The sequence below is a fragment of the Mauremys reevesii genome, linkage group 10 (genome assembly GCF_016161935.1).
Source record: "Mauremys reevesii isolate NIE-2019 linkage group 10, ASM1616193v1, whole genome shotgun sequence".
Lineage (NCBI taxonomy): Eukaryota > Metazoa > Chordata > Testudines > Geoemydidae > Mauremys > Mauremys reevesii.
Genome location: NC_052632.1, coordinates 31,239,235 through 31,262,472, shown reverse-complemented (window position 1 = coordinate 31,262,472; position 23,238 = coordinate 31,239,235). Strand labels below are relative to the sequence as shown.

The 23,238-nt window shown below is 41.4% G+C and overlaps 1 protein-coding gene and 1 long non-coding RNA gene across 2 annotated transcripts in view; one reads left to right on the top strand and one right to left on the bottom strand.

Annotated features, from left to right (window-relative positions):
- RORA (RAR related orphan receptor A) overlaps window positions 1-23,238 on the top strand; it is a 570,488-nt gene that overhangs the window by 325,155 nt on the left and 222,095 nt on the right. The window lies entirely within an intron of this gene.
- LOC120373219 lies at window positions 470-13,423 on the bottom strand. Its single transcript, XR_005585450.1, has 3 exons — window positions 13,328-13,423; window positions 2,950-3,126; window positions 470-710 (listed from the first exon to the last, which is right to left on the bottom strand). It is a non-coding gene; the product is annotated as an uncharacterized LOC120373219 (long non-coding RNA).

Below are 23,238 nucleotides of genomic sequence, written 5' to 3'. Positions count from 1 at the left end.
GCCCAAAATGCAAGAAGTGTTTGGCTCTTGGGTATTGGTTTGGGCCCAATTTTAGTGATGTGAAATAAGTGCAAGGCAGCCCATAGGCAATTTTTGACAAGACTGAACGAAGCAAGGGGACCTCTCAATATGACAGAACACATTCCAAGTGACCAAGACTGGTTTTTAAAGCACAGTGTCCTGCATTATCCTTGATCAGTTTGTGTAGTACATTCCCTATACAACTCCAGCCTCAGTCCAGCACTGGTTGGGGAAATACAGGAGACCAGAGTGAAGGGCTTAGTTAGGGTGACCCGATGTCCCAATTTTATAGGGACAGTCCCGATTTTGGTGTCTTTTTCTTATATAGGTTCCTATTACCCCCCCACCCCCGTCCCAATTTTTCACATTTGCTGTCTGGTCACCCTAGGCTTAGTGAGGAAGCAGCGTGAGCAGTACGTGACTTCCCTTCCATTTTTCACTCCCGGGATTTATTTTTTCTTTTGTCCTCAAATAATTTTAGTTACAGGCAGAAAGGGGTCCTTGTTCCAGGCCCAAGTTGAAGTGACAAGTCTTGTGTATCTTTAAGATACTACATAGCAATTAGAGAGGGGCTTAAGGGAAATTTGGATCTGCAGGAGAACTCGGTGGCTTGGGCCCAACTCCTAATAAAAATGATACATCACCAGCAGTGCAGATCCCTGTATTCATGAGGAAAATGTATTGGCCTCCTGTGGGATGGATGGAGAGAGAGAGAGAGATTAAAATGATACAGTTCTAAAGATAAGCTCTTGAATTTGTTGATAAAAACATTAAGGCCCAATTGCCTTGGTTCTCCACTAACACCAGCGATAACCCTGCCGTTAATCAAAATAAAAACACCATTGTTAAAAGCAACAGGCAGGGGGAAATCAAGGGCGTTTGATAAATGTAACACCTGAGAGCTCCAGAGAGTTGCGGGCTGTTCCTTTTTCCTGTAAAAGTAAAACTGAATTACACCACAGAAAATCTTTATCTATTGTCACTCCATGTGCCCTCAGGTCACATAGCAAGTTTCTGCTGAAGAAAACAAGGAATGAAACCTTGACAGATTTCCTGTCTTCTCTAGAAATGATGCCAATATCTATCCAACAAAATCATCTTTGCACCCTCTTTCTGGAAGGGTTGTAGAAACACAAATATGGTGTTATCAACTGCAGGTGAATAGTACTGTACTTAGAATTTGAACGACTCCGGGAGAGAGAGAGAGAGACCTGTTTCATCAGTTTGTTCCAAAGATGATATTGATTTGTGGGTGGTTATTGGTCAACTCTCTCTAGAAACCCTGAGTTGTCATGCATGGCAGCTGCCTCGCATTTTTAAGAATGTGTATGTTTGAAACACATGTGATTTGTTAAGTGGACAAAAGGAATATGAGGTTCTGAGATGAATTTTTTTAAGTGCTCATACCATACTTACTATCTTTTCCAACCAGCCAGGTTAGAAAAGGGAAAAAAAATTAAGTTGAGTCCTTCAAACAAGCTGGGAATAGGGGCATTTGAGGTCAGTCTGTTTCACATCTTTATGCCATTAGGTTTTTAAGGCATCTGTAATTCAGATACAGTCCAAATATCCTTTATGTTTTTCATTTTTACATTTGGCATGATATTCTGAGCAATTTTCCAGTATGTTGGGGGGCGGGGAATAGGACTTTTGGAGACTGTATTAGAGTATTTCAGAGCCCCGGGGTTCAATTTGTATTCAGAAATATTTAAGCAGCTAAAGTTGTTTCCTTTCTTAATGCCTTGCTTCGTTTTTAGAAAAAAATAATGTCTTTTTTTGAACTGATATTACATTCTCCTCCACGCTGATTAGGCCTCAACTGGAGTATTTTGTCCAGTTCTGGGTGCCACATTTCAGGAAGGATGTGGACAAATTGGAGAGAGTCCAGAAAAGAGCAACAAAAATGATTAAAGGTCTAGAAAACGTGACCTATGAGGGAAGATTGAAAAAATTGGGTTTGTTTAGTCTGGGAAAGAGAAGACTGAGAGGGAACATCACAGTTTTCAAGTACATAAAAAGTTGTTATAAGGAGGAGGAAGAAAAATTGTTTTTCTTAACCTCTGAGAATAAGACAAGAAGTAATGGGCTTAAATTGCAGTAAGGGAGGTTTACATGGGACATTAGGAAAAACTTCCTAACTGTCAGAGTGGTTAAGCACTGGAATAAATTGCCCAGGGAGGTTGTGGAATCTCCATCATTGGAGATTTTTAAGAGCAGGTTAGACAAATACCTGTCAGGAATGGTCTAGATAATTAGTCCTGCCACGAGTGCAGGGGACTGGACTAGATTACCTCTCATGGTCCTTTCCAGTTCTATGATTCTTACCGCTAAACCCCTTGGACAGAGTGATGTCTCTATTTTTTATTGCTTATAATGTAGCTAGCAGAGGACATGTATAGAATGCTTTTAATAGCTATAGAATGAGTAACCTATGTAATCTTCCTCAATCCACGAATGAGGCAGTTTTCTTGCCACCTGGAATGACTGAAATTTAAGAACTAGAAGAAATATTTTGCATTTGGAAGGAGGAGATTGGGATGAGTTACTCAAGGGGAAGAGGTAATATGTTCTTCTAGATCTTACAGAATAAAGAGGTTTTTTTCTTTCCATCTAACTAATCTGCTCTATCAACCTATTCAATGTATTGGTGTCTGTTCTATGAGTTTATACCATATTTATCATAGCAGCTGAGTGCCAGAATGTAATAAATTAAAGCAACTCAGTTTCTGAAGAACACTCGTGTTTCTCTGGGGTTGTCAGAAGGTATCTCGTTCAATATGACTGCACTGATAAATGTCTGGAAACTGATAAGGTTTTTACACATAACCTTTTCAACATGCTACAGAGAAATTTAATACATTTAGCAAACCAGAGCTTTCACTGGAAGTTCCAGGTGAATGTTATGCCCCTAGGCAATTGTTAGGGTACCTGCAATTTCTGCTCTTCAAGAAGGCTGAGCTTGCAAATATGTGCTTTACATGCACCCTCCTGTGTCCTGACACCCAGTCACATTAATTCTTCACAGGAGGGGAAGCTGTCCCTCTCTGAACCTCCAAACCTGGTAGTTTGTAGCAGATTTTTTTCCTTTCTAGTTTTTCTGGAATTCTTAAAAAAAACAAAAACACAAACAAAAACACCAGTCATCAAGAAGGTGGTTTCTGAGTTCTGAATTCAATTTTGCAGTTCCTTGTGGCTGAAATAGTTAAGGTTAACACCCAAACTTCTGGGTGTCTCTGGCTTCTAATCCTTTCTCCATCACTAGTTATCCTGCTAGTGTGTGATCTGTAACATCAACGTCTGTGACAATTACAGGCTCTCCAGCACTACTCCTTGTATGTTGATGTTTGACCAGATTTGTGATATAGAAAACATCGTCCTAGCTGTACGCGTCCACAGTCAGGAAGGGAGAGGGCCACGCGGTCACGTTACAAACTACTTGTTCAGAAAATAGTGCTTTTGGGGCTTTGCTTGAGTTGCTTTAAGGGGTCCTGATTTTTAGAGGTTGGGTGTTTGGTACTGCCTGAAAAATCAGGCCACTTCAAGATGTCATTCTGGGCATATATTGGCTTTGGCTTAAGTTTTCTGAAGTTCCTCATAATTTTGGGTGCCCCAACGTGCCGCTTATTTTCTAAAAGAAAAGAAGTGTCAGGACTAAGGGACGAGCCTGGTAGTACGTCAATGTGCAGTTTGCTCCTCTTCGATGGAGGCAGTGTCTCACATCACAGAACACTGACTTGTCTAGAAGATTATAAGTGTTAAGATTAAATACTCATACGTGAGCTCTGTCCCATCATTTTTGTCCTTAAGGATGGTAGGTACTACTTAAGGGACACTGTAAAGAAGAGACCTATGGGGGGGAAGTCATAGGGGTCTGAGAGCCCAGAAAGCATCCTCCCACCCCACTGCAAGTAAAAAGGAAGGTTATACTGTACTTGGAGTGAGAGTATCAATTGTGATTGGGATTAACTATATGGTATTTGTGTTGTTATGTAGCTATTGCTGATTCTGTAGGTAAACACCCACAAAAAGTTATATAAACATATGTGGCGAGACCAACATGCAATACACAATGAATGTGTTAATTTTTTGCTCTCCCAAAGAGTAATCTCTTTTCAGAGAGGCTAGAAACTTGCTGCTAGTTACATTGGACAAAACCTTTGGAAGGATGTGGACTCCTCATGGAAGCCCAAACCAAACCCATCAAACAGATCATTCTGCTGGGCTACAGTTCTGAAGCAATGACATTTCTAGTAACGACATGGCAAATGTTAATGATTTAAAATGGCTAATGTGTGTTGTAAAGCTTTCAGCGTACCACACAGAAGGGTCAATTTGCTTGTCAGCAACGACACCTTCAGCTAAGCCAGTTTATAGACACTGTAAACTGCTTTACTTGAGACCAGCATGTGTTGCATGGCAGTTGTTTGAGTATTGAAAGAAGAGGCTCCTCTTTGCTAAACACAGATATGGAAATTTTTATACGCTGTGTGAGAGAGAAATAAAAAAGGCATGTTTCTTTTATATACAACATGAGTATTTCCAAATCTAAGCAGTCTGGCTTATGAGCACGAAGGGTTAATGCTTTATGTGGAATGTGTGAAAACCTTACATAACTCATTCAGTCTCATCTCATGGGTGTTTCTCTTTCACTCTTGGTTTTAAAAGAAAAGAATACGTAATTAGTTGCTGTGAGAGATGATTTTTTTCCCATTCAATTGCAAGAGCTCTGCAGGACTTACCAAGAATCATTTCTCAATTAAGCACAGAACATAAGGCTTAACAAATGCATACAGTTTATATATTTTCCCCAACTAGATCAGGGGCTGGCCAGGGAAAGCTTAGCTGTGGCAAGAGGCTGAGATACTTTATTTTCCCCACAGCATCTTTTACTCAGCTAGTTTATAAATTCAAAGAGACCATAAGCTCGTGTAGACAAAAACACTGACCTGGCATAGTCTGTCTCATCCTGCACACTGAGCCCCTGTCACATCTCAGAGTTTGAAAGCAGGCAAACCTTTCTGGTGCTGTCAAAAAAGTCATTTTAGAGAAAAGAAGCAGCATCCTAACTGTCAAGACCAATACTTGCTCCTTCTCAGCCAGTGACGTTTCACTCTTGAAGCCTGCATAGCAATAAACTACCTATTTCAGTCATAAAAAGACAGAAGCTAGATGAAGGGCTAGCAAAACCAGAGCTCAGAGGGGGAAAAGGGGGTGGGGGGGGGGGACTGTGCCAATCGGTAGCTGAGAAATTCAATGACAGATAAGTGAGGTTCTCACAGGTTTCAACTGACTGAAGAGAAATCACCCATCAGGGGAAGGAAGGGACTAGTGAATGACGTTCTGAAATGGGTGAACCTCCTTGGAGGATTTATTCAAGGAAACACCCAAAAATTCAGATTCCTTCCAAACTCCATCTGAAAAAGTCAGATTCCCTTAAGTCAATAAAACTGGGAAGTCACGTGAGAACAGGTTTAATTTAGCTTGCCACTTACAGTGCTATGTAGAGATGATCCTGAAGTGGGTACTGAATCTGAATCACCCCTTCCCCAAACTTTGGGGATGGTTGGAGTAGAATCTAAATCCAGATCTGAGCTCCATGGCATGGGCTTATACCTACTCCTGAGACAAAGTCAAGGGACAGATGAAAATTAGCATTCACATTAGAGAGTTTTTTCGAGCCATAAGGCTAGATCTGATTCAAAGGATGGGAGTCCCTTCTAGTCTGTTTCTAATGCAGTTGAACCAGTTCTGTGTTTGGTGCTGAGGGGAGGTACTGAACCTTCAAAGGAATTTCAGTCTTGTCTTGGAGGGTTTCTTGGTATTTATGCTGCATTGCTAGTGAAGCTTCACTTGCAAAAAGCTGGAATAATTGGTGTCCATGCAGCTGAAATGTGAGAGGACTGGGAGGTAAAATACACCCCAACACAGAGTCAGAGCTTGGGGCCACAGCATAGCCACCCTGAGTTAAACGGGAGATGGCAGGCCACAACCACTCCACACAACTTCCACTGTATATTGGAGCAGCAGAACCAGGCAAATGAGGATTCTTTGGTCATTCTGCTTCCTGGCCTCTGTCATTGTCCCTGCAGTGTAGGGTGTGGATATCCTTTTCACAGCATGTGAGGGGTGTGGACACAATTCTGCACAACCACACCACTAATTGGTGCTCCACACGGCCCAAAGGTGGGGTTAAAGTGGCGTGAAGGGCTTAATCTGTCCCTCTCCACAATGAACAAACTTCTCCCTTGCACTTTTACTGTATGGGGTGTGTGTGAAATGACTGAGATGCATCTATAAGACTTTCTGTAACAGCAACACTGGCATGTTTGTGTGTACACATGAACTCCCAGATTCAATCAAGGGACAGATTTCCATCCTTGCTACCACCAAAATGTTTGCTACAAAAGAGCCATTTTCCTTTGCCACAGACCAAAGTTGTCCCAGTAGGACGCGATGCCTTTTTTGTGTGCAGCAAAATGGCTTTTTCACCTGCCAAAACTGCCCATTTTGTGTGAGAAAGAAGCAAAAGATGTGAGGCAAGAGCCACTTATCCATCCTTTTTTTGCAAAACCAGTGAGAATAGGGATGCAAATTAGTTCACCGTACAGCTCTAATTAGTACCAGCCGTTTTTTCCATTCAGTTACCTTGAGTTAGAAGTCATGTTATCCTTTGAGCGCCTGATGGCTTAATAGCTTAGAATACTCTCTGATAGCTGCCTGATGAGGATATCATCAAAAGTTAATAGTCTATGTATGATAGTTACTACAGAACACTCACTGATTTTAGTTAGGGTTATTTTTTAGGGTTATTTTCCTTCTTGTATTTCAAAGGGGAGCCCAAAATAAAGTGAATCAGCCTTGAGACACTCACTGTAACATATGTTGAAGGACTTCCATAGAGATAAATCAGGCAATTCAGTAGGACTGGTAAGAGGCACGGTTTGGATCCAGTTTTAATTGTGATTTATAATACCTCCAATATTCAGGGATGTTTGGATTGGAGGTTTTGGTTTGTATGTGTAGCGGTGAAAGGAAGAGAAGGGAAGATTGTGGTAGAGTAAGCAGAAAATTATTCAGCATTTCCCTGTTATGTTCATTAGGAAGGCAATGTTAGGCACTGAACTAAGTTGTATTTCAGTCAAATCTTCATTTCAATATTTGTAAATAATTAATGTGACATTTTAAATTGACTTGTTTCCAAATGTAGTTATGCTCAATGACTGCTTAAATACAATAATCAATTGCATTACAGAAAAGAGGAACAGCTTAAATGCTGTGTCCTGGTTTGAAATGATTTTTCACTTGCCTTTCAAGGTGAACATTGGTGTTATTAGGTTAACAGCTATGGCTGAGGACTCTCCTCAGAAAGGGGAGTCCTCCACAGCAACCGAGACTTCACAGCAGCTGCCAGATTCCTCAGGGAGCAATTCCATAACTGACCAGTAAAGTGTAGATTCCCTCTTCTGCACGCTTGGATCTAGTGGGCAGGGAAGCGCAGAAGGCAGTGGTGCAGGAAGGGGGACATTTCAAATGTCATAGAGCATTTTAACTATAAAAGCACCAGTAGCAACTTTTCCGGACAGAGAAGCAGGCAAGCCATGCAATTTAACTGGGCCTAAATCCTCTCTCTTTAGCAAATCACTTGAAAACCTTTCAAGTCTTACTAAAGAACCTCCAGGGGAAAAAAAGGAAAGAAACATTGAATATTAACAATGTAGTCATCCTCCAGGGCATCTCAGCTTACTTACACAGGGAGTCGCTTGTGCCAGTGACCTCTTGCACTTCTGGGAACGAAATCCTATGTCGCTCAGCAAAGCAATTGCTAAATGTTTAGAATGTCTGAGGAACTTGAAAAAAACATCAATTTGTTTTTTAAAAAAACATTCAGACACAAGGAAACTGAAATAGAGAATTAAAAATACTATATTGAACACACAGGATGACTTTGAGGGGGGAAAGCATCAGTTTACCTGTAGTACCCCTGGATTATGAGGATGTAGGAAATGTTGCAACACAATCACATTAAACTCACTTGGTTTTTGGTTTAGATGGACACTTCAACTTCGCACCAGGGTTTGCCATCATTCACGAACCTCTTGAGCAAATTTGGATTGATTTATGCTGGTGCACTGAATTTGTGTGCAATCCAACTGGTTTTAGCATTGGGTTGGTCCTGAACAGTTGACTAGAAAGCAGGGGTTAGTGCTTTTGCAGCCAAAGTCTTTATCTGATTAAACTCGTACAATTACTTTAAAAAGCTGGGAACACCTGATCTTGATGGCTATACTTATTTAGATTGATAGGAGTGGGACAGCTGATGCTCTGGGAACTGTGGGGTCATAAAACACAACTTAACAGAGCTGGAAGACTTCCGATTTTCACTAGGCTCTGATTGAGTCCACTGAATTTTCCTCCAGCGTATTTATTCAGATACTGGAATCCCAGTATCTTGCACACCACCCTGCTCTTCAGATTTGCTTTCTGACCACCAATCTGCAAAAAGAGAACACTCTCAGCACTGCTGCTGAATTAAATTCAACCAGATAGGTCTCCCTGCTGCAAAGCAGTGAGTGGGGAGGACTTTTCTGATGTACTCTCTGACACGCTGTCATTCTTTTTCTTTTTTCTTTTAAACTCAGTGATGAGAAATATTACCATAGCCCCTGACTCCCTTTAGCCAATCAAAGCTCCAGCTTTAATCTTAACATTCCTTTCCAGCTATGGCATGTAAGGGGCTATTGGTTACAACACACAAGACTATTCTGGGGCTGAGATGGGGGAAATAATTTCTCATTGTCTCTTTCCTTTTTTTTCCCCCTTTCCTTTGTTTTCTTTTCTTTTTTTAAATTTTCTTTGGACTGCCACTCTTGCAAATCAATATTTCTTTTTGAAGGAACCATGTTTGATGACAGTTCTACTTATTTGCTTTGCAGTCACAGCAGTAATGCTTTGTAGCTCTGTCAGTATGTAAATTAAACCAAGCATAGATAGCTTTGTGTTACTTAATGTTCAACTGATAAAAATTAATGTGGTGTGAAATGAGCATTTTATCTAACTGCAGATACAGTGAGGGAGTTAATTAGACTGGCAGAGTAAAATGTTATTAAACATACAGGGCCCTAATCATCAAGAGCTGGGTGAACCTCAAAACTGAGGGTTTGGGTGGGTGGTGTAATGTAAATGGACTGAGGCAGGCTCAGAGCAAACACACTGAGAATGGTGCACTAGTTAAGCAATAAGACATGACAGCCTGAGCAGTAGTGCTGATGAATGCATGCCTTTGGGTGTATAGTGTAAGGTACAAGGCAAGCCAAGTGCTTCCAGCGTGCTTGGGAAGTGCATTAGTCAGAATTAACACATGGTCTGCAGTGTCTTATTGTCATTAAACATCACCACGTCTAAAGTTCAGTATTTGGAAGCAGTTAAATGATCAGTAAGCCAAGTAAAATAAAGCCGCAAAACATTTTGTTCAGAACAGTTATTCTAGTGAAAGTTGTTTAAGACATTTATTTAGTCTTGCTGGCTGGCCTGCCTTGTAGCAGTCGGGTAGTATCCTGTATTCTATTCTATAATAACAATAATTTGCATTGACAATGTTATCTTTTACAGTAGGAACTCGATATGCTTGCTCCATAAACATTCATTCACCCTCAGTTCTGCTGTGAAGTAAGTGCTCGTGCCCTTTTCACATATGGGTAAATGTATGTACAGATGAAAAGAGACACAGCAGAATGTTGTTGGTGTGAAGAAGGCCTATCTGAAACAGAATCACTCACTAACTTTATTTGGGTGTTGTGGATAAGTGAGGGTTAGAAGACTTTCATCTGGCTTTCTGAAGTCTAGTGCCCAAACAAGACGCAGCAGGCCCAGCAGGCTTTATGCAGTAAAGTCCAGAGCTTTTTTCATAAACTATGAATAGTTACCTAGAATTAATGCATAATTGAAGATTGTAGACTTTGATGTCTGTACTCAGACTTTTACTCTTCAGGTTGATTACTTCAAACCCTGCAGGGCCAACCCCAAAGCTTCAGGTGTCGCCATGGATGTCCCATTAATCATGTTTGAAAGACTGGCTAAACTTGCTACAGGCAGAACAGAAAGTCACTTAGGGAGATGAAATATTTGGGATACCAAAACATTCAGCCACTGATGGTGTGGGTAACTGTGAAATAGGGTGGCAGAACCCCTGGAGATGATCATTGCTTAAGCTACAAAGCTCAGCATGCTGCTGATTTGACATCTGCCATTAATTGCTCGATCCATGAGTGATACACTCACTGCAACTTGCAGGCACAATTCAGAGAACTTAAGTTTCTCGACTCAGGCTGTCTGAGTAAGGGTCCAGGGACTCTATGTATTACCAAGCAACGTCCACATGATGTAAGGTCATATAGTGTTCTCCATACAGTACTATTTCGCTGTTCCTTTCATTCAAAACTGTGTGTATGTGCATAAGAGGGAGGGGAGGATTGTCTCAACACTTGCATCCATTGCTTTAGCCTCTTCGTGCTTCAGCAGTTTGCAGATAAAATCCAAATCCCTACTACATTTACTTATTCATTTATTTAAAATATTTAGTACATTTCCCTGAAATTCCCCACCCTGTTTTCAACAGAGACTTGATAAAGGAAGCAGAAAGATTGTATTGGTTTCAAAACCCACACTCTTTCCCTGAATGTGTCATAATTTGTGTCACAGCAACTATATAGATCCTTTAGAGAGATGCACATTGATGTTTTTTCTAATGTGCATGCAGCTAAAGGCAAACTGTTTACTGAAAATTCTTGGGTCCATGCAGACAAAAAAAAACAAAAACAAAAACAAAAAAACAACCACCACACAAATAGATGTACAAAGGGGACAAAGGTGATGTTAACTAATGCACTAGCCATGCATAAAGTTACCCTTCAGAATGAATGGAATCTGAATGCTGATTCTGTAACCTATGTGCTTTGTTATATGGACTTCATCCTGTAATGTGCTGAGTGCCCTCAATTCCCATTCACCCCAATGGAAATTGAAGATGCTCAAACACTTTGCAGGATCACACTCTTTATAAGGTACATTATATTGTATTCTTTATAGTTAATTCCCATGTGTGCTGCACCTTCTATGCAGAGTAAGTTAGAATTTGTGCGTATAGGAAGGAGGTCAGGATTGCTCATCTTTGTCTCTAGAGTCTAAACTAATGAGAAATCAAACCTGGATCCCTTGACCCCATCTTCTGTTTTGAAACTTTCCTTATTGGGGGCTGAATATCAGCCCCCATCAACTGTAGCAAGCTGTATTTTCTCCTTTACAACACTGCTTATTGCCAGATCCATTGTTTCTTGCGTATTTGTTCCTTTTCATGATTTGCTTGTTTTGCAACTGAAATGAGTGATGGGTTATTAGGGCCTCAAACTGTCTGGAAGTTCAGTTTGAATGGGCAGCTGAAAATACAGGTGATTTTTAATGTAACATGAAAATAGCCTTTGCATGGTATTTTAATGCTTCTGTTTCCGGTTTTGACCAGACAACACAAACGCTTGCAAATCTGGGGAAAATAAATTACCAGATTTTTTTTTTTTAACCTCAGAGTTCAGATATAATTACTGACTTGGATTAAAAATTTGGACTGGCTTTAATTTTATTTTAAATGGTTAATCTTGTCCCTATGGACATTTTCTGGGATTTGTAGATTTGATCACTCTGAAATAAAATAGAATCATGACACTGGAGGCTTTGACTACCTCCTAATTAGCAGGAAGAACCGATTCTCCTTCAATTAAACTAGTTAATATTAAAGTTACTGTTTATCTTACTTGATCATCTCACTGTATTCCAAGTCATTGGTGGATGGAGGACTTTGCCTTTGTTCAAAACTGTATACATCCTTGCAGTGTCCAAAACTACAGAAACGAATGTCTGCTGACTTCCAGCAGTGTTCTGCAGAGCCCATTACCCTGAGGCTGTTCTCTACAACATACTAGACTTCACCATCCTGATTATCCAAACAGGGCCATCTGGTTGCTGCTCAGATAGCTTTCTGAGAGAAGAACCTCAAATCTTGTCCCCAACCAATTTCCATGAAATGTGCAAGAGTTCCAAAAGGAAGGAATAAGTATTCAACCAGTTATGGGTGCAAGAAACAGAGCTGTTCAGTGGTGGAATAGAACTGCTAATACTCTTTTTCTTTTCTTTGCTTTGCTTTGCTTTACTTTGCTATTCTACGAAATGCAGTGTGCAAAGCTGTTAATGGGCAGCCAGACTTTTACAGATGTCAAAATGAGTCTCACTGCATCCCAGATGAGTAGTGACAGAAATTTGTTAAAGTGTAACTGTTGTTCAGTGGTGTGAAATAATAAATTCCTTGTTTTAGTCCCATTCTTGGGAGACAGGACACCCATTCTTGGGTGACCGTGATCCAAAACTCCACCACTTATGGCAGTTCCAGGGCTTATCTACACATGGCACTCAGGAAAACTCACCCAAAATAACTGAATGTGTGAATTTTAAAGTGGATTAGTTAACCCACATTAAACCCCTTTGTGGATGCTGTTATTCAGATTAAAGATTAAAGTGACCTTAATTTGGTTTAGTTTAGTTCACTTTGGAAACTGAATTACAGCAACTTAAATTTTAAATAAAATCCTGTTTGGACACTCTTAATGTGGTTTAACCAATGCAGGGGTTCTCAAACTTCATTGCACTGTGACCCCATTCTTACAAAAATTACTACATGACCCCAGGAGTGGGGACTGAAGCTGAGCTCGCCCAAGCCCTACTGGCTCAGGTGGGGGGAGGGGGGATGACAAAGCCCGAGCCCCATCACCCTGTGCAGGTGGGCCAAAGTTGAAACCCAAGGGTTTCAGCCCCTGGCAGAGGGCCTGTAACATGAGCCCTGCTGCCCAGAGCAATAGCCCTCTGGCGGTGTTGCTTGGGCTTCAGCCCCGGGTCCCAGCAAATCTAATGCCAGCCCTGGTGACCCCATTAAAAGGGAGTCACAACCCATTTTGGGGTCCTGACCCACAATTTGAGAACTGCTGAACTAATGCACTTTATACATTAATTTGAATTAACTTTCCTGAGTGTCTCTGTGGAGACAAGCTCTTAGCAGGGAGGTCAGAGATTAAACTACAAAAAATGGTTGTGGGCTAAAGGATCCATAGGGCACAGTGGATTCAGTCTCATTTATGCTGAAGTCAGTGGAGTTAGGCTCATTTACACTAGCTCAGGATTATAATGTCTACATTAGTGGGTATCTCTGGGCAAAGCTTGGTCTGAATCTTCACAAGAGAGATGTCAGTGATGTTTTATTTCTTACCCCTCTTGAAATCACTGGTGAACTGTTGCAAGAAGCTACTAGTGTAACACAAATCTTCAGAGCCTTCGTTCAATTTATTTCACTCCCCTGTGTCAGAGATTCCGAGTGACAGTTGCTCTATACCATTCTGGTAGGGTTGCCAACTTTCTAATTGCATACAAAACTGAACACCCTAGCCCCGCCCCTTCCCTGAGGCCCCATTAGCCGGGAATCGGCCAATGGGAGTGCAGAGCCAGTGCTTGGAGTGGTGGCAGTGCACAGAGCCCTGTGGTCCCCCTGCCTAGGAGCTGGACCGGCTGGCCGCTTCCGGGGTGCAGCGCAGTGCCAGGACAAGTAGGGACTAGCCTATCTTAGCCCCGCAGCACTGCCGACCGGATTTTTAATGGCCCGGTCAGCGGTGCAGACGGGAGCCGCCAGGGTCCCTTTTTGACCGGGCATTCCGGTCGACAACTGAACAGCTGGCAACCCTACGTTCAGGGCTTTCTTCAGTAAGTTAGGTGTCTGTGATTTGGGCTGGGCATGACAATATTTCAGTTGGCGCACTCCTAATCATCACGTTCAGTTGAGTGACTGCGGAGAATTGTGCTCTATTGTACATTTGTAGAGTATGGCCTACTGTAGGCAAGTAGCTGAGAACTTGTTTCACAAGGTTTCTAACAGATTCAAAAAGGGTTGATCTGCAGGGTTGAAAATGAGAAACAAACCTTTACAAAATCACAATTGATGAGAAATCTTCTTTTTTAGCATTACGTTAATAATGCCTTTGAAACATAGGTTCCTGCGCCTTCGTTTTTCCTTTGTGTGCTCTCCCTCTCCCTATGGGGAGGCATTCAGCTCAGTTGGTTATATAACTGTGACTTGACACTGTAGCCAACTTACCAGTAGCATCAAAGTTCAGCTTATTGAACTGTAGCGAAGTGTGAATTCTCCTCAGTATACTTGCAGTGGTGCTAACTGCTTGAAGAAGCACAGCTAGAGGATAAATAGATGACTTAGTGTTACAGAGCAGCTACATTTAATGCTCTAAGCTGTCGGTTACTGACTTCATGCCGTTTGGAGTATTGGTAAACATGCTGAGCAGAGTACAGCATCTGATCAGTAAAATGAATGGCCCTGCTTTGCCAGACTGCATTTAGCCCTTGCCACTATAACTTGGGGTTACTGTACTCAGTATTCATCTCATGGAAGCAGCAGACTCTCTTCTAACAATAAATAGTCAACAGTATGTGGCCACATAGTGACTAAATTGCAGTGTGGGTTTTTTTCAAAGCCCTAAACCTTAAACTCCAAAGTTGTTCAGTTCAGCCTCATTCAACCTCATTGTTCTGAGCAGAAAATGGAGTTGAGCAGGCAGGACTGTGGCACAGAGATGAATGGTTTGGATTTAAAAGGCATTTTAATAACCATGCACTTTTATTGGCTAATACGGTAGTTGATATTAACTAATACGATTAATCTTTATATTGTTTCTAAAAGAAACATGGTGGTTGTAACTAAGACATAGATGCATTTTTTTTCTTTAAGAAAAATCTGAGATCCAGCAAATAAAGATGTTAACAATTCTACTTAAAGGAAAATTTATCCTGAAGATAGCAGTATTTTCCTCATCTTACTTGTGACATGTTCTTGGAGGCAGTGGCAAGTATCCTTCTGAAGCAGAGGACTTACAAGCCTGGAGATCTGGTTCTAGTCCTGTTTTGCTCACAGATGTTCTTGGGTGGGGCACTTAACTTCTCTGTACCTTGCTTTGTCTATGTGTAACATTATGGCACAATTACATTTTCCTGTTTCACATTTCTAGTCACGTGAGGTTTCTTAAAACACCACAATTTTAATATACATAACTTAAATATTAGGCCTAAACTACTGGACAATGCCAGTCTAAATAGAAAATATTTCAGTTAACAGGAAAAACAAGATGTTTTTAATGCACATAGGTGAAAGGTAAATGGATGCATGTGTCCATGTGCCATGTTGGAAGGTTCTTTTTTTTCCAGTACGAAGCTTACACTCAGGGACTTGAATTAATTCATATGGGCTTAAAAGCCAAGTTATACCCTGGTACTAGGCAACTGTAACAGATGAAATCAAACCCAGAAAGAAAATAACAAACATCTAATAGAGTCCAAATGAAAGGCTTTGCTCATTTTAAAGAAAAAAAAGTTCAGATATTCGGTAATCCAGCCACAGAAGTTGGAGTCATAACTCAGACTCACAGCAATACCAAAATTAATATGTGACAGTTTTACTTCTGTGTAAGAGATGGGATTCACTCAAGCATATAATAATTACATATAGAAATACCACTATTATGTTTGTGCTTTTTTTGTCTGTTTTATGTTCACAATTTTCTGTACAGTGCGTTAAACATCAGGAAAATTCAGAGATGAAATCTGGCCATCTTGAATGTGTCCTGCATCTCTGCTGTCTTGCACCTTATGATAATCCTTTATCCCGGCACAAAGTGAATGTATAATGATAGCCACCTGATAGCATTTACTATTCATTTTACTCAGGTAGAAATTACTATACATGGTGCAAAGCAGTGGAAAAATCAGAGCATGTGAGTTTTGTATTTGAAAATGGCTGAGATTGTTTGGGTGAGAGTTCTAATCCTAACAAGTGCTGGGTGATCTGAAGGGGCCTGATCCTGTGAGCAGCTGAGCATCTTCAACTCCCAAAAATTTCCCTGCGGGTTTAGGAACACCCAGACCTTGCAGGATAAGTAGGGCCCTACCAAATTCACAGTCCATTTTGGTCAATTTCACAGTCATGGAATTTTAAAAATAATAAATGTAATGATTTTGGCTATTTAAATCTGAAATTTTACAGTGTTGTAATTCTAGGGGTCCTAACCCAAAAATAAGTTGGGGGGCAGAGGGTTATTGTAGGGGAGGTTGCAGTACTGCTATCCTTACTTCTGCATTGCTGCTGGTGGCGGCTGCCTTCAGAGCTGGGCAGCTCGAGAGCGGCTGCAGCTGGCCGGGAGCTCAGCTCTGAAGGTAGGGTGACCAGATAAGATGAAGAAAATATCGGGACAAATTGCGTCCCGACCAAAGATCAGTCGGGACGTGGAACAACCACCCAAATATCAGGATGTCACCCTATCTGAAGGCAGAGCCACCCCCAGCAGCAATGCAGAAATAAGGGTGGCATGGTGTGGTGTGGTACTGCCACCCTTACCTGTGCACTGTTGCTGGCGGGGTGCTGCCTTCAGAACTGGTGCCTGGTCAACAGTTGCCGCTCTCCAGCCATCCAGCTCTGAAGGCAGCGCAGAAATAAGAGTGGCAATACTGCGACCCCCTAAAATAACCTTGTGACCCCCTGCAACTCCTTTTGGGGTCAGGACCCCAGTTTGAGAAACGCTGGTCTCCCCATGAAATCTGTACATTATAGGCACACAAGACCAGATTTCACAGGGGGAGACCAGATTTCACGATCCGTGACGCATTTTTCATGGCCGTGAATTTGGTAGGGCGTTAAGGATGAAGGACAAACGTAGGATATAAGATTCAATCTGAAAAAAGCCCCAAATATTTGGATATTGACCCAGAGGATTTGGACCTGCCAGGCTGAGCTGTAAATCTCACAAAAATAGGCTTTTTCAGAAAATTTTCAGTACCTCCTGCTTCTGGTCATACTAGAAGTGCTGTGGAACAAAGATCCCCTTAGTGAGGTTCTGCTGTGCTTCTTACTTCCCACCTGGATGCAGGCAAAAACGATGCATTTTCAACAACATAATTTTTTTTTACCCTCAAATAAAGGTGCTCCTCAGGGTTGCTTAAAATTTTTAGTGACTGTGAATATGCAACCTTTTTACTGTCGGCGAGTCTTCCCTCGTCCTTCTGTAACACGTATGCTTGGGCACTCTTTGGTATACACTGCTGCACCCAGGGGACCATGCACGTGTCTAGAAGCACGATGGGGATGTGTATGTCATATAGCAGGGATGGCTGAATTTACTGACCCTCCGAGCTACATACAACAGGCTTCAGAAGTTTGAGAGATGGAGCAAACATGCGGGAGCTCAGGGCTTCAGCCCCACGGGAGGCGCCTGACGTGGCTCAGGGTTGCAGCCCCACTCCTGCTGAAGCCCCAAGCTCCAGCAGGTGCACTCTGCTGGGCAGAAACCCCGAGACATCCCTTTCCACTGGGCAGAAGTCTCAACTCCACCACCCCATTGCAAGGCAGAGGTCCTGCGCTCACCCCCCCTCCCCGCTCCCAGTTTGGTAGGTGGAGAATGGGGGTGGGCTCTGCGAGCTGCACTTTAACAGTAAAAGAGCCACATGTGACTCGCAAGCCACAGTTTGGCAACCTCTGTCATATAGCATTAAACACTAGGAATTTGGGAGTAGAAGGATTTCCTTATCCAGGAAACAGACTACCTTATCCAGACTCCCCTGCTCTGATCTCTGAAGTGGAAGGAAAGATGTCTACCATTGAGTCCAGTCCTGTGCCATGTGCCCAAGTGGAGGATGGGACCCAGAACATGTGCAGAAGTGAGGTTAATTCAATGCACGGGAACGGCATAGGCATTCTTTTCTTTAGGGCAGTGATGAGTGGCACCATGTTCTTTAGGAAAGCATGCTATCATTTGAAGGGCAGTGAGGGCTCTATTTCTTTAGATGTTTTTGTAAGAAATCTTGTGCAGCTTTACCCAAAGTGACTACCAGCTTCGTCCTTCTAAGCAGCTTGTGGATTAGTGCTATCAGCCAAGAGGTTTTATGCTGAAAGGTTACCTAATTTGTTGGCCTTTTAATCTTTCTCTTTTTCTCTAAATTGCACTTACTGGTGCCCACTATCGACTCCTCTTGCCTTCTGTGGCTGATTGCAGCAGCTTGTGGTAAGCAAGGAGATTTACCACTCCTGTCTCAGCAGAGCTAAGCTAGTGTAACACACCAGATCCTCTTGAGACAATAAATGTGTCTGATAGGTTTTAGCATCTGTGTCCCATCAGGTGAGCTTCTGATCCCCTTTGCCATTTCTTCTTTTAAAGGAATGCACTGCAAGCGGTGAAACTGCTAATGTCCTAAGATATTACATATGTTGAATGCTCTGACAGGGCCAAGGTGAAAATCAGTAGTCTGTTGCAGTGCAATGGAGAAGATGACATCTAAGTTTGCAAAGGTGTAGACTACAGACTCCTAGGCATGGCGCAGAGATGCACCCCTGCACTCCAACAGGGGAAAGCAATACTGTGTAGCTTTGGAAAGTCCTACCCTCTTTCACCTGATTCTGCCTCCACAAAATCCCAGGGGAGGCAAAACATGGAGATGGTTCTGCTAGTCTGCTGTGAATTTTATGGGGCAGAAATTTGTGTCTAAAGCATTACACTTAATATGATTTTAATTTCCATCTCTGCTAATTTATCCTGATGTCACTCATAGTACAATGGCAAAATGCAGGCCTTTGTCTGCCACCAGGTATCTGCATAAACTGCATTACAAAGTTAGATTCAACTCTGCTGAATCAGAGACCTGTCCTACATTTCTTACTCAAGCAGTGTTGCCAGCAAAGTCCAAAGGAAATTTTACCTGAATAAAGGCTGCAAGATCGAGCCCATAATGAGTGATAAAAGAAGAGTCGATGAAGAGACACTTCTGTGTGCTTGGGACAGTGTAGGTTTTCTGTGTGAATTTGGAAAACAACGCTTTCTTGGGAAAAGTTCCATGTATAATAGCATAATCCTCTTTGTTACAGAAACTGCATCACACACCTAAATTAACAAGCTTGTGTTAGCTAAGCTATAAAACAGATCAAAAATCCTTGAAAAATATAGGTCTGCTTTTATTAACTGTATTGATCTCTGGATTACCCTTGTTCCCACAAAATTCAGTTCTTGATAATTGTTTCTTATTGAAGGAACAAACGCTGGTGATATCCATCAATACAGCTTTGCGGCATGGTATGTTTGTGTTGGACTTCTCTTGCTTGAGGCTATACTTGAGTTTTAAGTCAATAGTCTACACAACCGAATCTTGTATTGACTATTGGATTTAACTCAAGTCAATTTATTTTTCTGGGCTCCATATTCAAGGATGTATGAGAGTAACGTGACACTCCAGGTGTGCTTTTGTTCGGCTGCATTAACCCATTTGTACTGTTGTGATACTTTTTAAGCCATTCTAATAAAATATGTGCATTCCTGGTAGAGATTATTGGTATATTTATATGTCCTGTTGTGCACATGAGATTGCAATTTGATTCCTGCTACTCCAAAATGCTTTAGAGAAGCCACTGGTAGACCTAAGTCTCTGGACTTTGATGCAGCAAGGTAGTTTCACTACTCTCCCTTTCCCTCGTCTGCTCTGCAGGCTGAAGATATTTAAAAGAAAAGTGTGCACACCAAGGTTGTTGTACCCTAGGAGACAGGCTAGCAAGGCCACAGATTAGCAATAAACAAACCTCTGTATGTTGGATTTCTTTTGGCTCAGATATGGATTTTAAAAAAATCTGAAATTTCTAACCCTCTATTTTCTGCTCATGAGAATGGATGCGAATTCTGTTGCTGCCTAGATTGGAAATACTGCAAGAATAGCTCTCTCGTATGTTCAAGTTGCATGAAAATGTAATAAATTCAATAAAATAAATGAACAGACCAAAAGCCTGATCTGTTCCATGCAGGAATTTACTTCAGTGGGCTCAGCATGGGTCCATCTGCCTGAAGTCAATTGCAGGATGAGGACCAAACTTAACCTTATTCTTTTGAACCTCCCAAAAGGTTCCTGGTCAGGTTCAATCTTCTTTTTAGCTAAACTGGCTTACTTCATACCGAGCGCATATATATCCAGGATACAGTAACTTCCCCAATCCACATTCTGAGGCAAAAGAATCAAACAGAATCAAGGGAGCAAGACTTAGTCACAAAATCAAATTTGGGCTTTTTATGTTTAATTGTTGCCATAATAAGCAAGCTTTGGCAGTCTAGGGAGTACCACTGAATGCACTGAAGTATGACAATTCTTCTGTGTCAGTAATTTCAAGCCTAAAGGAGATGACATCCCATGAGCACATTCGTCTATTTGTGTTTATTAAATTAAAGCCTACATGAGTTTGAAACAACATACTGTTCATTAATTGCTTTCCTCTTGGGAATATTTTTACTCTGATCCATTGGTCCATTCCTATGTTGACATAAGTGTTAGGGGGGTTTGTTTTTTCCTGTACAAATTGGAAGATAAGCAGCAGAGAATGATTTTTACGTTGGTTATATTTTTTCCAACTCTTCCTAATGTCACACCCGAACAAGTTTTATATATTTATAGAGCTAAATAAGATAATAATCAACATATAATGACACGGTCTGGAAAAAAAACTAATCTGGTCTCAGGTTCTTCCACTACAATTTGGAATATCTTATTGGACATGGCGAGGTTGGAGAGTTTCCTGTTATCATCAGTGAGCAATTTTCTCTCACAACTGAAATGATGATGATAATCATCGTCATCCTAATTACTTGTTTATTTTGCAGTAGCAGCCAAAGTCTCCCTATCAGGATCAGCGCCTCATTGTGCTAGGCTATGTACAAAGACATATGAAGATAAGAGCCATGCCTCAAAGATTATATGCTCTAAGAAGCTAAATGTCAGACAGAGAGAGAGGATACAGTCAAATTATTTTTTTTCATAATATGTAATTTTCTTCCTCTGAGAGTAATAAATATTTCAATGAGTGCAAACTATCTCCATGTGCTCCTCAAGCCTGGCTGATTTTTACAAGCATCATGGCTGAGGTGCATCTTGAGAGTAGGGTAATGGCCTTTGGAATCAGTTCATGGAGGGTACTGGATAAAGGAGGAAAGGAGGAAGCACCCTGATGTTTATGTGAATAGCTACAAACAGACAATGAGACATGGCAGTGGGACACAAGACTGAGGAAACTTGTTTGGCAAGGAAAATGGCAGTGGTGAAGGAGGAGAAAACATATTTGTAGTGGAGGATGTCAACATTATTGCCCAACGTTCTCCAGAGGTATTCAGAGGCCTGGGAGAAAAAGCAGAGGAAGTGGACGTTGGGGTAGAGTAAGGATTGGAGTTGGAGGGGCAGACTTTGTGGTGGGAGAGAGTCAAGAAATGAGTAAGCAGAGGGGAGTGAAGTGGCCTGAGAGGGACAGAGGCTATAGTTTCAACCAGGAAAATTGATTGAACTATAGTAAAGAACAGAATTATCAGACACAAAAATGAACATGATATATTGGGGGAGAGTCAAAATTGCTTTTGTAAAGGGAAATCATACCTCACTAATATATTAGAATTCTTTGACAGTGTCAACAAGCATGTGGAAAAGGGTGATCCAGTGGATATAGTATACTTGGATTTTCAAAAAGCCTTTGATAAGGTCCCTCACCAAAGGCTCTTAAGCAAAGTAAGCAGTCATGGGATAAGTGGGAATAAGGAAGTGTTATTTACTCCTTTACATAACACAGGAACCAGTGGTCACCTAATGAATTAATAGGCAGCAGGTTTAAAATTAACATAACGGAGGACTTCTTCACACAGCACACAGCCAACCTGTGGAACTCATTGCCAGAGGATGTTGTGAAGTCCAAAAGTATAACTGGGTTCAGAAAAGAATTAGATAAATTCATGGAGGATAGGTCCATCAATGTCTGTTAGACAAGATGGTAAGGGGGACAACCCCATGCTCTGGGTGTCCCTAAACCTCTGAATGCCAGAAGCTGGGACTGTGGTGATGGATCACTCAATAAATAGCTCTTTTCTGAAGCATCTAGCATCAGCCACTTTGGAAGACAAGATACCAGGCTAGATGGACCATTGGTCTGACCCAGTGTGGCCATTCTTATGTTCTTAGAGGGGTCATGGACATCAATTGTTTTAGGTCATGGAAGTGTCAACTGCAGCTGGTCAATATTGAAGATGTGAGATGGAGAATGTGGAAACTGAGTGGTCAAAAAGTGATCAATGTATACTGAAGGTGATGTCCAGTGAGTGACTATTTTGTTGTGTGGAAGCATTGATTCAATGTTCAAGCTCCAACAAGGATGTGAGCCGCTAATTGATTGGATGTGGAAATTGAAGTTGCTGAGAATAAGCATCAGTGGGATTGTAATGAGAATAAGAGCCAGGAGTGAGTCAGAGAGGAAGGAAGAGCCAACGGGTAGAAAATTAAGCCACATAAAAAGAGAGAAGAGAAGTCAGGTGATAGCTGACTTAGTTTAATCAGATTAAACAGGACTTCCTGACTGTGGTTAGTACTGGGGGAGCTCCTGGGTGTTCAAGTAAACTGGAAAAACACTGAAAGCCCATCAACATGAGTAAATGTTTCTGTTACAATGGAACTAGAAAATCTATAAAGGAGTGGAAAAAATTAGAAAAAAATGGTGACTAGTAGCATGACAATTTTGAGTCTTAATGTGACATATATCAAAAGACGTCAGTGTACTCGAGTAAAGAAATATCCATTTAGACTGAAGTGTGCATTAAGAAGAGTCTAAGTATAGGATAGTCTCTAGTACTCATAAACAAGAAAATGCATAAACCTGTTGATCTGATTTCACCTGAGCTGCTACCAAAAACTCAAACTGAACTAACTCAAAACTTTTTTGAGGCATGATAAAGTTAGTTTAATTTTTGCTGCCATTGCACTTCCTGATTTTCATCAGGAGCAGAATTGAAAGTACAGAGACCCAGAAATCCACAAAAGAGTCTCCTGGTGAAAGCAGTTCAAAGAAGCATTGAACTTTTGGGATGCTCCGGATCCAAGCTGAACCTCCAACAGTATTGCCAACCCCAAACATTCAAAAGTTAATAGCTAGAATCCCTAAAATTCATTCACATTGATTTTCACTAGTTTTCTGGGCTTTTTTCACATTTTAGGGGGAAGTCACACATCCCCTCAACTTTTCCAGGATTGTATTCTGTGTTTGCATGGCACCTAGCACAGAGGGGCCTG